This window comes from Euprymna scolopes, chromosome 31 (genome assembly GCF_053919585.1).
Source record: "Euprymna scolopes isolate OS-2025 chromosome 31, ASM5391958v1, whole genome shotgun sequence".
In the NCBI taxonomy this organism is placed as follows: Eukaryota; Metazoa; Mollusca; class Cephalopoda; order Sepiida; family Sepiolidae; genus Euprymna; species Euprymna scolopes.
The window spans coordinates 31,728,934-31,743,273 of NC_136512.1; positions in this window are offsets into that span (position 1 = coordinate 31,728,934).

Below are 14,340 nucleotides of genomic sequence, written 5' to 3' on the forward strand. Positions count from 1 at the left end.
GTCGTATGGATATATTTTTTATTGTTGAAATTGCAACTTTATAATATATGAAAATCGATAGAACATTAACTCTATAATAATATATATATAAAATCTGCAATAATGAAAATATCATGTTTAAGCATACTTTACGACTTTGCTAAGCCGGGCGTCTTTGCTAGCTGAGATAAATTCTTTTGCAGTTTTAACAAGAGTTACAATAATATCAGAGCATCTCTATTTACGCCATCAATACCAACATCAATATATTACATATGAATGAATCCTTTGTGGAATTTCCACAGGTCCCACTAGTTGTTATTATTTGCATCTCGTTTTTGTTTTTGTTTCGTTTTTTACAGCAAAGCAAACCAATTTAATAACCCAACAAATTTATATAATTAAAATAAAATTCAAGCATTCATAGAAGGAAGGCACATAATAGTTAACGAAGACCAACGTCCTTTCCATGTTAAAAATGGTTTTCTAAATAGTAACATTGTTATTTAGAAATTCGTTCGTAACAAAGGGAGGGGGGCGTTGTTAATATTTTGTTCTTACATCGTTTTCGCATTTTACCTACCAATCGTCAACTATCTTTAACTGTTTATGAAAACTTTCAAGTAGCATGTTGTACACTAACAACGAACTGATACAATTTGGCGTTGTTTAAGATTAAAAAAAAAACTTTTATTGTCTTTCAATTTGAAATACATTGCACGGAAAACATTTGAGAAAAAATATACCCGGAAATTACTCGGGTATTTATGTAATAATTTGAACATTTACGAAAAAAAAAAAAAACTCTAATTAAATATTTATAAATATTAAAAAGAATCGGAATAGGAAGCGGGAATCGAATTAGAATCGCAAATTTAGAAAAGAATCGATAATTGGATCGGGAAAAATTTTGGAATCGTCTCACCACTAAAACACAAACACACAAACACACACAAACACACACGCACGCATATATATATATATATATATATATATATATATATATATATATATATATATATATATATATATATATATATATATATATATATATACTTGTTTATTGTTATATAAACATGGTTACGTCCTGCTGCTACAAATAGCCACTTGTTTCAATCAAACAACAGATATCATCAGGCAGCGACTTGACTATTCAAAAGTTCAATGAATAATGGATTTTTATTTAAGGTAGGAACTCTTTAAAAGTTGGAGTTAAAAAAGTTATTACAAATACAATCTAAACGTTAGAAATAAACATGTCAAAACGTTTAGATTGTATTTGTAATAATCTTGTCTCATTACTGAATTGTATAATTGTTCATAAATTGGTTGACACGCAGATTTTTTTCTCTTTCTTTTTCTATATACTGGCAACTTCTTTAAGATTCCCCTCCTATTAATTCTTACTTTCTTTCTTTCTCTTTTTAACTATATCTCAACATTCTTTCTTTTCCCTTCTAGTCTTTATTCTCTTTACAATAACCATTTATATCTTTTTTCTTTTTTTCTTTTTCTTCTCCATATTATAGGTATTTTTTTCTCTATATTGTTTTCTCTCTATATTTTTTTCTCTCTATTTTCTTTCTCTATTTCTCTTTTTTTTTTCTCTTCTTAATCACTCTCTCTCCATTATAATCTTTTAACTTTATTTAAATTGCCCCATCCCTCTTTACATCTTATAAGTAAAGTTCTGTGTTTTAAGTTTTTTAACTCCAACTTTTAAAGAGTTCCTACCTAAAATAAAAATCCATTATTCATTGAACTTTTGAATAGTCAAGTCGCTGCTTATGGTATCTGTTGTTTGATTGAAACAAGTGGCTATTTGTAGCAGCAGGATGTAACCATGTTTATATAACAATAAACAAGTATTATCAGCTCTTTTTATTGAGCACTATCTAACAACCTCGTTGAATTCATTAGTCCATTACTTTTGAATAAAAAAACCCGAGATATATATATATATATATATATATATATATATATATATATATATATATATATATATATATATATGGTGCCCGGAAAACTCGTACCTGGAAAACTAGTACTCAAAAACTCGTTCATTTTTGCCCATTATTGAATAAATAACGATTGAAAACATATTTATGACGGTTCTTGAAGGAGATATTGTTTTTAAAGGAGACTACGCACCCCCATAATATTGTTAAAAAATATTTTAGTTGTTTACTCCTGTTTTTTTTTTTTTTTTTTTTAAAACTTAATCACGGAGTCGCGGAATCAAGACACGAAAAACGGAACCGTATGTTTATTTAAAAAATACTATAGTTTTAATTAAAACTTTTGTGTTATTACGAAACCAAAAAAGAAAGAAAGAAAGAAAACACTTATGTATTATCAAAGAAAACAAATATTTTATTCAGAAGAATTAATTTAATTTAAAGAATCCTGAAATAATAACGTTATTATTTCGAAAGCTATTCTTAATATGGGGAGGGAAGGGTGTTTTGTAACTATTCTGTGCTTCCACCTAATAGTTAAATAAAAATAAGTTACCGTGAGACTCGAATTTAACCTGAAAAACTAATTAAAAAATAGCGCGGTATCACAAACACCGAAAACACTACTTGTATTATTTGACAGTATAAGAATTTTTGTTGTTTGTTTAAAAGTCATTGGGGGGGCACTTCTGCAGTATAAAGACGGCGGCTATTGTAAGGGGGCGATAACTCCAATTTCTTCTTGGTCAAATAACGCGGCAAATAAGTAACAAACAAGATGTTTTCCCAAACAGAAAAATATTTGCAAACCAAAACATTTATTTTATGAAAATGCATCAATATCTAATTGCAAAAAAGATATATTTAAAAGTCTGTGTAAGAAAATATAATTTTAATAAAACAATTTTGTAATAAAAACAACATTGGATTTTTATAAAGTAAAATAGCTTCTTTTTTTTTCGAACAAATAAATAATTTAAATGAAACATTTTTGTAATTAAAGCAACTTTGAAGGGTCAATAACAAATTAATAATTTAAATGTTTTTTGACCGAGAAGCGCCACCTGGCGACAGTTTAGTTAAACGTATCAAAAAAAGATGGCCGCCGTCCGCATACTATGCCGTTTATTATTTCGTTAACACAAAAAGTGTTAAAACTAAATTATTTTTTTAAATAAAATATTTGTTTTATTAATTGATAATGCAAGAATTGTTTTCTTTTTTTATCTGTTTTTGTTTCATAATAACACAAAAAGTGTTAAAATCTGAAGTAATTTTTAAAAATAAATGTGTGATTTCGTTTTTCGTATCTTCCGTTCAGTTTTGTTACATCATCAACCGTATGAACTTCCGGTTGCTTCATTTTTTCCGAGCAGTGATCTTGGACATTACCTTAAAATGTACAATTCTTTTTCCTTTTGGAGGCGCAGGCTCGTTTAAAACTATATCTACCCCAGTATTTTCTTTAATTTTCTATTTTTGAGCGATTATCGAGGCTCCTAAGATGTAATCCTCTCATGTCGGACATTTTTTATAAAAAATTCGAAGTACGAGCTTCATCTGGGAACGAAATAATTTCATATGTAGAGTGACCACTATATATATATATATATATATATATATATATATATATATATATATATATATATATATATAATTATTTCCACAGCCAAACAACGTCAATATATGTATATGTATATATATATATAAATATATATATATATATATATATATATATATATATATTTATATGTATTGATAGTCCTTAAGTCATTTACTATTAAATAAGTTATTAAAAATCACCTTAATTTTTTAATTATCTTAAGCATCTCCGTTCACATTTATTCTATTATATTTAAAAATTTAATAAATTTTAAAATTTAATAATTCTTTTCAAGTTTTATTATTCATTGATTTATTTATTCTGACCTAAATTTTCTTAAATTTTATCTTTACCTTTATTTTAATTTTAATTTTAAATTTAATTTTAAATTTAATTTTATTCTAAATTAAATTTAAATTAATATATTCATGCTTTTTTCATTATTTGTTGCCGTTAATTGTCGTAACTTTATTCGTTTAAACAGACATTTACCTTCAGAGAATTTCCATAACAACCCCACCCCGCTAAACGTACATATATATACACATGCGTGGCCGCACACACGCACACACACACACACACACACCCCGTTTTTTCTCTCTCCCTCTCTTTCTCTCTTAGACATATACACACCCACACACAACTACACCCACACACATTCATACACTTACACAGACACGCGCACGCGCACGTGCGCGCTTTCTTCCTTCCATAATCTAATGGTGTCGGTTTTATAGTTATATTTTTAAAATTTTAAATTCGGAATCTCTGAGTCTTAAACGCTCATTTAACGTTTTTTCCTTTTTTGTTCACTTTGCATTGGTTCAGTTTTTCATTGTCGCTAACGAACTTACGCTGTTTTTTTCCAACCTCTTATGTTTGATTCGGCGTAATGAAACCAATGGTACGACCTTGAAATATGTATATATAGTGCTATAATAAATATTATATATATATATATATATATATATATATATATATATATATATATATATATATATATATATACTAGCAAAAGTACCCCATACTTTATTATATCATACCTGTTCACACTGAAACACTTATCACAATATTCTGTGGATCTATATTAGAAAACCTTGTTAAAATTTGTGACATATTTCCATTCTATGGAGATCAGGTGCGAAGGAACACCCCATAATTTTATTATATCATATTTCTTCAAACTGAAACATAATTATCAAAGTATACTTACGCAGATAGACATGAAAAGTCTTTATTAAAGTTTGTGCCTATTTCCATTCTATGGAAGCCAGGCGCGAACGCAGACCCCACAGTTTTATTATACCATCTCTATTTAAGTTAAAACATACTTATCAAAGTATTCTTATGTACATCTATATCAAAAACACTTGTAAACGTTTTTTTTTATTTTTTTATTTTTTATTTCAATACTTTGTGGACCAGGCGCGAACGGAGACCCCACAATTTTAATGAACCACCGTTCTGCCAGATCAAACATACCCATTCCTGTATCTCGATACATCTTCTATCATTATATGTAATCAGTTTTTTTTAAATAGTCAACCATATAGGAGCCTATTCGTGACCACACACACACACACACACACACACACACACACACACACATTCAGCTTTATATATATATATATATATATATATATATATATATATATATATATATATATATAAACTTAATTCTGAATTGTTCGCTACTCTACCTACCAGACTTTTTCAACTCCTAAGTTATATCTTTCCTCCCACCTCCTTATGCACCGTGAATCTGGATGCATTTGCGCGGACACTTTTTAACCTATATACTCAACGGATATATGATATTCAGACATGTGGAACACTTTTTAATTGGATTTCATGTGTAGAAAAGGTTAAAATTCAACATATGTTACGTGGAGTCGTCGGTTTTTAATATCTTTGCTAACTGTTTCACGAATGTGAATGAGTGAATGGTTCACATTACAAATTCATTATGGTAAAAATAGGTGGATTCGAAAAAAACTTGTTTTTTAAATCGTGTCAAGCCGGCCTAATCGTAATCGTCTGTCACTCACTGTCCTTAGGTTTTGGTTCCGATCTCAGCCTGAGTTATTTATTTTATTTTAATTTATTTTATTTATTTATTTATTTTTTTTTTTAATGAACTTTGAACTGTTAAAAAAAAAAACATAATACTCCCATGCATATGTATCCGATTTTGTATGAATTGAAATTTTGATGCGTATTTTACGACCGGGCATCGCCGGGCGGCCTGTTAGCATTATATAAACTGTAGCCTCAGCTTTTTTAAAAGAAAAATATCGCTTACTAATAAATAAAAAAAAAAAAAACTATTCCTTTTAAATGGAGATCCTTAAAAAGAATAATATTTATTGGTTCGTTGAGTTTGGAAGCTTCTATCGTTGCGGAAATTGAAGACAACCGCCTTGCATTTCTGCGATAGCGACCGTCTTGAAAACTTCTGTCGTATTTTGAATTTGATCAGCATTGGCAGAGCAACGAAGAAACACACTAAAGGCTATAATGTATGTTGTTAATGACATCTGTCGGATTTTAGTTCAAATTGAAGGTGACTTCCCCCAGTTCTCTCCCCTTTTTCTTTTCTCCTGATTCGATGTTCACGCGTAGTTTTTTGTTTTTCTACTTACCAGATGTTTTTGATGTTTTTAGAATCCATTAAAGATGTCGCCGCTAAGAATACGTGACGTTTTCTTCATGTGACATTGTGGTGGGTGTAAGGGTCACATTAAAATTACCGATCATATCTTACCGGAGAGGTCGAGTTAAAAATGGATGCATAAGTGAGAAGAAAAGAAAGGCGTAAATAGAGAGAGAAAAGAAAAAAGGAACAGAGAAATATAAAGAAAACGAAAGTAAGAAAGAGAAAAAACAAGCAGCCAAATTGAAATACATACGGATATATATATATATATATATATATATATATATATATATATATATATATATATATATATATATATATATATATATAAGCTAGGGTTCCCGGCGTTGCCCGGATGTTTGGAGGTGTATGCTGAGCCCCGCCCTCAAAAGAAACAAAAAAAAAACGGTCAATTTTTTTACCTTTGACCCCTATTATGATCCCTTAACATTTATTGTTTTGGGGCTCAAATCAAGTTATTAAGTTAGATCCATGTCCAAGGAACCGATATCTAAAATTTCAAGTGTTTAGACCACAAATTATCGGAGGAGTTTGGTAGAGTTCTCAAAGGTCAAATCGTTGAACTTTGACCCCTTAACAGCCAAGTTTCTGGAAGAAAACAGATCACATCGATTGACCCAAATCTCAGTACCCTGTATATCAAATTTCGTGTCTGTAGACTAAAAATTGAAAGAGTTATTGCGTAAGGAAATGTAGACAGACAGACACACAGGCACATTAACTTTTATATATATATATATATATATATATATATATATATATATATATATATATGTATATAATAAAGTTGAACGTCTGTGTGTCTGTACACGAATAGGCTCCTATATGGTTTAAACTGGCCACATACAAGGATAGAAATGTTATCAAGGAGCAAAAATGGGTATGTTACATTTTGAACAATGTGTACCTCCAACGCGCGCCACAGTTTTCCCCCCACCCCCGTATGTAACGTGATATAATTGTAATTTAATTTTATATTATCATCCTTACTTTTTCATCATTTAAAAGAAGAAACTTCAAGTAAACTGCTAATATTTTTTTAAATTTTCATAACATACAAAAATAATGAAAATGCGACACAAAAATCGTGCTTACATTATCGACGCTTTAAAACAACGTTCCTATATGGTGAAGATTTTGAAGCCGTAGACATACCCATGTTTTAAAAATCTAGCAAAGGTCGTCATATTTTCCTCATGAAATTATGAAATAAACTTACATCATAAAAGTATGTTTCGTTAAATATATTAGAGGAAATAAGTGTTCTACCCCCCCCCCATATTTTATGTTACGAAAACTAAAAAAAATAAATGTAGGTCGATAAAAATTTCAACATTTTTTAAAGCTGAAAAGATCAAATAATTAAAAAATATTTTTTCATATATGTATATATAAAATCGCGTTATTTATTTCGCTTATTGTAAAGTTGTAATTAAAATTGGACATAAAATCAATATTATTATGATAAAAAAAGATAAACACTTTTTTTTTACAAGGTAGTCACCACTTATCATGGCCCATAAGCCACTCGGGGATAAGGGTTATTGTGTGTACAGTACGGTAGTATTGGAGATTTGATAAAATGTCTTACTTAATACATCAGGAATTTGTTTACATTGGACTTGAAGACATCCAGGTTGTAGTCAGGTGGGAAACAGGCAACCGGAACAGAGTTCCACAGGCGTGCACTTCTAAGAAAGAAGCTTTGTTCATGGAATCTACGTTTTGATTTAGGCACAGATAAAGAGTGGGGAAAATTTTTGACAGTGGTTTCAGTTAGGTAGGTATTTATCGTGAAAGATTGGCGAGGGGGGGACTAGAGATTGGAGTTCAGACGGGTACCTGCCATGGTAGTAACGATAAAACAAAGACAGGCTCGCAACGTCTTATATTGTTTTTTATCCATTTTTATTGTAAATTTTATTTATTTACTGTGGTGCCACTACTCTTCCATAGAAATTGACCCAGACTATAGTAAACACACGAATTGATGACGTTGTTATTAATGTGTACAATGGTGACGTTTTACACACCGGTTTAGAGATGCCTATTGAACAGGGGTGGTTTATTAAAATTGTGGGGGTCTACATACGCACCCGGTCCCAAAGAATGGTATTAAAAAATGAAAACAAACTTTTACGAGTATTTTGATGCGCATAAGATTACTTTGAAAAGTATGTTTCAGCTTGAACACGGAATAGTATAATAAAAGTGTGGGGGTTGCGTTCGCCTTCAAATAATGGAAATATGCTACAAACTTTAACAATGACTTTTGATATATATATCCGTAAATATACTTTGATAATTGTTTCAGTTTGAATAAATATGGTATAATAAAATTATGGGGGCTGAAACCCATAGAATGAAAATATGTCACAGTAACAAGTTTTTTTTTAATATAGACCCACATGAGAATATTGTGATGATCGTGTTTCAGTTGGAACAGGTGTGGTATAATATAATTATTGGGTTTATCTGGCTTTCGTAGAATGATTTTAAATTTTGGTAATGGTACATAAAAGGTGACACTAACTTTTAAACACGCCGGAAGTTGGCACACGTGTCTCTCAATTTAGGTATGGAAGCACAGAATCCATACAATTTTCAATTATATGTTATGTTATTTTTTTTTAACTTAATTAAACATAGTTATTTTAAAAGATATACGATGACAAAAAAATTTAAAAAACAACAATTGATAAAAAAGTTTATGCGTTTTTATATATTTTAATAAATTTAAAAAAATTTTTGTTAATATATTTTTTCAAACATGTTTAGTATTTTCTTTTTTTTTTTTTCAAATATAGTTAGTTTTTATAACCTGCGTAAACTATTACGATCTTTTTTTATCAATTATCATTTTTTATTTTTTGATTTCATATCTTTTTATCAATTTAAAAAAAAATTTAATTTCATATCTTTTTATTTAAATTAATATGTTATATATTTTGTAAAACTATTTGAATATTTTAATAATATATTTATTTACAGAAACGTGAAAAAATAACTATGAATGTATCACATTTTTTACAGTTTTAGCAATTTAAAAAAGGTGAATGTGCAACAAAAAATACTTTAACAGTTTAAAAATGTGAATATTTCACATCTGCTTAAATACTAAATTCAAGCGACGTATTAAGTACGAATAGATTACATTTTTTTTAATCGCATATCATTTCATGCGATGAAAGAATAAAAATGTAATTGATAAAAAGTTTACGCCTTTTTTATATATTTTTATTATAAGGGGTGAAAAACAAAACATAAAAAGTAATTGAAAATTATATCAATTCTCTGCTTCCATACTCAAATTGAGAAACTTCCGGTGTATTTAAAAGTGAGTGTTTCCTTTTATGCACTGTTATCTGTTTTTTGTTTGTTTGTTTTTTTTTGTTTGTTTTTTTTACTTAAATATAGTATAAGAAAAATAAGTTTTTCTAAGTTATGTCGAAACTAATATAGGTGACCGAAAGAGGATTGGACCAATATTTAAATAATTTATGATAAAAATAGTTAAATGGTTAAACTATTGGATATTATTTTCTCGCTGTGTGTTCTTTGTTCCCTTACGGTAACTGATTTTTTTTTAAATATCAAAGTTACTTAAAAGCGTTTAGTTTAACTCTTCCATTTTTTTTTATCATAGATTATTAAAATATTGGTCCAATCCTATTTCGGTCACCTAAATTGGTTCCGATAATAATCCAAAACAAATTATTTTACTTAAACTATATTTTAGGTAAAAAAAAAACAATTTATATTTTAGATTACGATTCATTTATTATTATTAAATAAATCAAAAGATTAAATAACGAAATAGATAGAGTATGCCAAAGTAGAACCCAGAGTCGATTTTATGAAGTATTAATGAGGATTGTGAGATGCAAGAATTACCTCAGTCGAAAAGGCTTTGTTCTCCTCTGACCGAGGAGCAAAGAGCAGATACTGGATTTTTATGTATTCATTCTAAAATAAAATTAAAATTATTTTTTCCATAATATATACTACACTTGAAATTATTTATTCACAAATAAAACATATTTTATTTACAAATATTTTTTAATGATTTCTTAAAAATTTCAAATACAAAGAAATGGAATTTCTTTACATTTTGCACAGTTTTTTGTTTGATAGTTTCTTTTGTTTAATAGTTTATTTGATTTTTTTATTTGATATTTTTTATTTGATAGTTTTTTTAAATATTTTTTTTGTTTGATAGTTTTTTATATTTATTTTGTTTGATAGTTCCTTTTTGTTTAATAGTTTTTTTTGTTTGATAGTTTTTTTGTTTGATAGTTTTTTTTGTTTAATAGTTTGTTTGATATTTTTTGTTTGATATTTTCTGTTTGATATTTTTTGTTTGATAGTTTTTTGAGTGATAGTTTTTTGTTTGATAGTTATTTTGATTGATAGTTTTTTGTTTGATAGTTTTTTTGATTGATAGTTTTTGTTTGATAGTTTTTTGAGTGATAGTTTTTTGTTTGATAGTTTTTTTGATTGATAGTTTTTTGTTTGATAGTTTTTTTATATTTTTTGTTTGATAGTTTTTTATATTTTTTTGTTTGATAGTTTTTTTTTGTTTAATAGTTTGTTTGATATTTTTTTGTTTGATATTTTTTTGTTTGATATTTTTTGTTTGATAGTTTTTTGAGTGATAGTTTTTTGTTTGATAGTTTTTTTGATTGATAGTTTTTTGTTTGATAGTTTTTTTGATTGATAGTTTTTGTTGGATAGTGTTTTTTGTTTCATAGTTTTTTTTGTTTGATAGTTTTTTGTTTGATAGTTTTTTGTTTGATAGTTTTTTTTGATTGATAGTTTTTTGTTTGATAGTTTTTTGTTTGAGAGTTTTTTTGATTGATAGTTTTTTGTTTGATAGTTTTTTGTTTGATAGTTTTTTGTTGGATAGTTTTTTTTGTTTCATAGTTTTTTTTTGTTTCATAGTTTTTTGCTTGATAGTTTTTTTTTTGATAGTTTCTTGTTTGATAGTTTTTTGTTTCATAGTTTTTTTGTTTGATGGATCAGATTAGAATTTGTTTTTTCAACTAAAATAATGTAAAAACAGAAAAAGAAATTTTTGGTTATAGTATTTTCATCACTTCTCACGACTCAAAATCGGTTTTGGAAAACTGATTTTATGTATGGATGTATGGGTGAAACATGTTTCATGTATGGATTTTTATGCGTACCATTTATGATCAGAGATGATTCCTCCAATCCTCTTCACAGAAGTCAAAATCTCTTCCGTCAGTTTGTAGTTGATAGGTTTGCAAAAGTTGAAGCAGAAAGACTTTTATATATCAAAACTCATTAAAACAAGCTAAGAGTAGATTCCTACATACACCTCAAAGAACATATAAATAACTATATATGTCAGATATGCATATTACCTTCTAGCTTCATATATTTTTAGTAAACTAATAAATATAAAGAGATTAGAAGTAAATAAAAATGTAAATAAATAAATAGAATATTAATAATGTAATAGAAATTATGACACTCGCAAACGACCTCGTGTTTGTTTAGCCTGTAAAATGACGACAGAAAATTTAAATTAAAAAAGTAGAAAAGGCAAGCGTAGTTTTGTAGGTCGCGAATTGGTGAAACTATGCCATTAATTTGCATATGTGTACAATTGGTAACTGTTAAATGGGACAAATTCTAAAGCTCATTAACTCTTATCATAGAGTGATTCCCGGCCTTGATAAATGATGACTCCTTTGTAAAAGAGGTTAACAGTTTAAATAAGCAGAACTTTTTTTTTAAATAAACAATATAAACAGAACTATTTTAAAATGATAAACACTTTTTTTCATTCATTTTAAGCAATATCTTCAGTTTCACGGTTTAAAAACCACACAAGTGCAGAATTTATTTTTAACTAGCAGTTCAGCTTGGCTTTGCTCGGGCCCTATGCACTGTTCATAACTTGCCCTACGTGTGAATACACTTTATGTAAAATTTCAAATGTTTAGACCAAAATATGTTAAAGTAATTTCGTAGATATTGCAGAGGTCAATTTTTTAAATTTTGACCCCAATTTTGACCATTTAACATGTATTATTTTGGTCTCAAATCAAAATACAAAGTTTTACCCATGCCTAAGTTACCTATATCTAAAATTTCAAGTCTTTAGACCCAAAATTAGCGGAGGAATTTGCTAGAATCTGCAAAGGTCAACACTTTCAACTTTGACAGCCAAATTTTTGCCCCAAAACTGATTAAAATGCTTGCCGCGGGTCTGAATACACGTTATGTGTAAATTTCAAATGTTTAGACCGAAAATTGGCTGAGTAGTTTGCTAAACACCACAAAGGTCAAATCTTTTGAACTTTGACCCCTTTGCAGCTCAAATTTTCGACCTAAAGCAATTAAAAAGCTTAGCCTATTTCTGAATACCCTTTATGTAAAATTTCAAGTGTTTAGACCATAAATTGGCTGAGTAATTTGATAGAGACCACAGACGTCAATTTTTTTTTAACTTTGACCCCAATTTTGACACCGTAACATTTTAAATTTAAAGTTTAAAGGTTTAAAGACCAAACGAGTGCAGTTTTTTTTAATAAACAAACATATCTTATTATAATCAAATTCGATATATCGATCCATAACAGAATCTTCATCAAGGAATAACAGTGGGTTTTTTTTTCTTATTTTTCTTTTCTTTACGTCCTATACTGTTGGCGGTAATGCCTGGCACGTCTCTCTCAGATGTTTTGGTAGGGGTAATGTCCAGTTTAATAGATGACCGCTGGTCTGGTGTGTATTGTTAAATGATAAAAGTATACTTATACTATGTTAAAAGCACTGTTGATATGATATCGGACATTACCTTCACCGAAACATCTGTGAGAGACGTGCCAGGCATTACCACCAACAGCATGGTACATAAAAGAAAAAAAATTATATTTCTTTGATGAAGATTCTGTTATGGATCGAAATATCGAATTTACTTTTAATAAAATAATATGTTTTCTATTTAAAAAAATTCTGCACTCGTTTACTTTTTAAACCATTAAACTTTAAATTTCATATCAACAGTGCTTTAAAATATTTTTTTTCATTTTAAACAATATAAAAAGAACTTTTTATAGTTTTAAACAATATAACTCTGTTTTATTTTTAATTTTAAACAATATAAAAATAACTTTTTATAGTTTTAAACAATATAAAACTGTATTATTTTTTCATTTTAAACAATATAAAAATAACTTTTTATAGTTTTAAACAATATAATCCTGTTTTATTTTTCATTTTAAAAAATATAAAAAGAACTTTTTATAGTTTTAAACAATATAACCCCGTTTTATTTTTCATTCTAAACAATATAACCCTGTTTTATTTTTCATTTTAAACAATATAGGAGTTTTTTTTTTAAAACAAATATTGTTCACGAATACTTTTGATTATACGAGGAAAGACTTCCCCTTTTTCCTTCTTCTCCACATAAATTCCATCATATGCGTCCCAAAAGTTTCTGTTTCCAACTGTTCTCATTTTTTATAATGGGACCATAAACCTTCTATGGTTTCCATGTGTACCGAAGGGATCAATCGGGTTAACGAAGTTTTCTCCATGAATAATTTCGACATGTTGATACTTTCCATAATCGAAGTGGCGCAGATCTTAATAGTCTATCAATTCATCTGATAAAATTCGTAACCCTGGTAGGATCCACGAATTAATTATCGGGAATAACGTGTCCCAAACCTTGCTGTCAACTCTGGTAATATTACAAAGGTTCGAGCCACGTTTGACGGCCCCAATAATTAATTCGTGGATCCTACCAGGGACACAAATTTTATCGAATGGATAGGGGCCTATGAAGGTCTGGACTACTTATCGTATATTTTGTACAGCAATGGCTACCACTTTTAGCATAACGAATTACATTGCTTTATATCCGGAAAACTACTCATTTGTGGAAATTATAATGCGATATTCGTTTTCAGCATACCCGGAAACTCGAAAAATCGTCATTTTAAAGGAGAGTATTAAGGTGGAAACCTAATAAAAATTTACCAAAGTTTTATCCAAACGAGTTTTATTTTTAAATTTTATAACAAAATTATAACCTTTACAATACAAATATGTTTATGAATTGCTTTTCTTTTTTAATCAAACAT